This window comes from Dipteris shenzhenensis, chromosome 30 (assembly GCF_047967505.1).
Source record: "Dipteris shenzhenensis isolate YYH24624 ecotype China chromosome 30, Dip_SZ_1.0, whole genome shotgun sequence".
Classification (NCBI taxonomy): Eukaryota; Viridiplantae; Streptophyta; class Polypodiopsida; order Gleicheniales; family Dipteridaceae; genus Dipteris; species Dipteris shenzhenensis.
In genome coordinates, this window is record NC_141625.1 from 23,243,263 (window position 1) to 23,246,512 (window position 3,250).

At 39.3% G+C, this 3,250-nt stretch overlaps 1 pseudogene; it reads right to left on the minus strand.

Moving 5' to 3' along the window:
- Window positions 1-1,478: 1,478 nt before the first annotated feature.
- Window positions 1,479-2,207, minus strand: LOC147881857 (protein DMP4 pseudogene; annotated as a pseudogene).
- Between the last annotated feature and the right edge of the window lie 1,043 nt (window positions 2,208-3,250).

Sequence of the window (3,250 nt, forward strand, 5' to 3'; positions counted from 1 at the left end):
GCATTTTATGATAATTCATACACCTAAACTTAGATTACACCTAAGACTAGAGATTAGAGGACTCATATCATGAATATTCTATTGCACCCAAGTCTAGATTCATGATCTAATAGGAGTTGCATAGATTTCATTAATCGTATTAGATCGATAGTTTGATGGGAAATTATGAATTGTTAATTACATGAAAGTTGAGTGATTATACATCTTGAATCTGAGGCTTCTATTGTTCTATGTTTGCTCTGATTGATCTTTGTTGAACTTTTGTATATATGTGCAAAGGACTCTCTAATGTGTCATTTTGAATATTGCTATTGATCGTGCATCATCCATAATTTTCTTATAGATCTCGATTTTAATACAAAGATTCTAAGACAAGGTCTAATCCTTGTGCATTAGATCCACCAAAGTAGAGGTGCGTATATTGTATTTTTGAAATGGCACCAGCACATCTATGGTTCCTTGCACTATGCATGATGACTAGTACAACATTTTTGGATCCCACCGTGTCGATTGTTTGCATCAATAAATCTACTATGTATTTGCCATATTTAATCTCACCAATTGCTTCATAAGACTTATAAAAGGCTTATCCTTTGAGAGATACAACCATCACATTGATGAGAGAGAAATGAGACACATTTATCCATCCATTTGAAATAATCGTTTAGCTTGTTAAAGCCAAAACAACAACGACGATGGAATCCTTCACTTGCTATTGCATATTCTCATATGCTGCATATAACAATGTGGTGCACATCGTTGGGGGGTATCATAACTTAAGTTTTCATTGTATCTTCTAACTGATTGCAAGGCTCTATGCACTGCAACTAATTGAATTTTTTATCCATAAGAACTAAAGTTGTATTTACCACGGATATAAGGCTAAATATTGATGGTATAAATGTACCACATTATTTTTACCATGTCACTATACCCATGTTTATGTCGGTAATTCCTCTAGCCAATGATTATTGGGTCAACATGGATACTAACATAAATATGGGTTTTGGAAGCATGATTTCTACATGTGATCATGTTAGCGTGTGATCATGACATGCAAAACCCTGCTCTAGAGAGCCACACACGATAGTTACATAAGACTAGAAGCAATATAAGAGAGTCATAGTGTGAGATAGCCATGCATAACAGCTACAAGTTAGAAAAGCGCCAACTTTAGAAAACTATGGCTTATTTTGGGTCCATTTATTTTTTTGCCTAAGCAACCTTTATTTTCCATGTGAATTAAAATATATAAATGCTACTTGCGCTCAACTCGGCCTTACAATTAGAGGATTAAAAATCTGAGCTTACACTGAGATGAAGAGAACTTAGTAGCATTGAGTTGGAGAGAGAGAGAGAGAGAGAGAGAGATGAGATCTTTGATTGGACACATACCTCCTTAAATTGGAATTTTGATTTAGTTACATAATATATATTAAAATGGCTTAAATTGAAAATACATAATATATGAAAAGGCAAATCTGTTTGTTGTCGCATCGATGGCATAAATCAATGCTTTATTTCAAGCCTAATGTGCAGACCTGATAACTCGATCATGTAGTGTATTGAATAGCAGGTGGCTCGTCAAATCCTCTTCGCTTAGAGGGGAAAAGAACGAAGAGGAGGCTGGCGACAAATCCTGTAACAATCGGGAGAGACTCTTGCAAATGATCGGGCAAGGAAGGGTAGAAGCAGCTTTTTACGTTCGGAGCAAACAGGCTGGACGCGGCAAACACCATGACAGACAGAAGTGCGCGCAGGAAGTCCATAGGCTGCAATTTGTACTGCGCTGCGTTACGTGGGCCGTTGGATAATCGAGGAACCCAGAGCCCTCGTGTTGTGGCGATGCCATAGTAAACTGTGCCATCGGGAGCAATATAGGTGTCTGTGAAGGATACCATAAAACACGAGAGCGCACACACCACCATCAATCCTCCGGTCATGAATTTATCGGCAGTTGCACACTTCCCTCCGTTGGAGACGATAGGTAGCAAGAATTGGAAGAGCAGGGCGGTCCCCGTGGGGAGGAAGTTCGTGAGATGGCCAGCTGATTTGATTGCTCGGTAGATCGCTTTGACGAAGGGGGAGGGAATATCGTCTGTAGAGTCATGGCTAAGGTTGACAATGCTGGGAGGAATAATGGGTCGATGATCATCCTCCATTTTTGAGATGAAGTGGGAGAGAGGTGGCACAAATGCTAAGCCAGAACAAGCAGCAGGATTAAAAGCAGAGGTAATAGAGGAAGGGGAGAGCATTGAATTTATGGAACCGTAGCGCATGAAGACTGAGGGTCCTTGTCGCGTATAATATCTGCATGCATGCATCTTCACTTCAACGCTAAGGACTTCTTTTGTTGGAAAAGTGGGTGACTTTTTGGCTAATCCCTCTTTTCTTGGTCAAGCTAACCCACTTAAAACTTAGTCCACGAATAATGATATGTTAAGTGTAAATCACTTTTAAGCATTTTAGTGGTCTCAACAACTCTTACTTTCATTAAAAGTAAAAGCTCTCTCAAGTATTAATCTCCGTCCTCCTGCTAAACCAACTGACACACAATTTGGATGGTTAGTATATATATCTGTGAGAGCATTTCTTAAAAAATAAATGTAATAAGGGCTTACATTGAGGAATGGCACAAATTCTCCTCTCTGTGTGAGTAGGTTCATTGGAGCTTCCGTGTTGTTTTTGTATGCATACCTAAACTCCTCATTTGTATACTCCCGCCCCATTTTCACAAACTAACATAATAAGAATATAGGTTAGTTTTAGTGATTGGCATGCTACCAAAAATTACTCACTAAAAGATTGAAAGAAGAGGTACTTACAAAAAAAGCTTCAAAGGCGGCCTTGCCACTAGCAGAGCCCAAGTGGGATTGCCCCACTTTACTCTTCCTTGCCTCGCTGCCACCTTCTTTTATTGAGCATATTTTTGTGGGTCCTTTGAACTTTCATTCCCTTTTAACAAATTTCCAATCTTCCACATGGACCCAAGCACGCTTGGATTCCCTAGACTTAGCCTTCCTACGGATTTGATCTTTTTGTGACTTCAGCACTTGCGCCATTTTATTCAACATCTAGTGGTTGTTGAGCTAAAGCTTCTCAGATGGCATAGGGAACTCTGCCTTATTGTATTAAAAATATAATCATTTTTCTTTTGTGGCTGCTTGCGAAAATCCATCACCACCCTCTTGAATTCAGAGGATATAAGCCCATGCATTCGGTCTATAACCTGGGTATCTCCACAATCCAT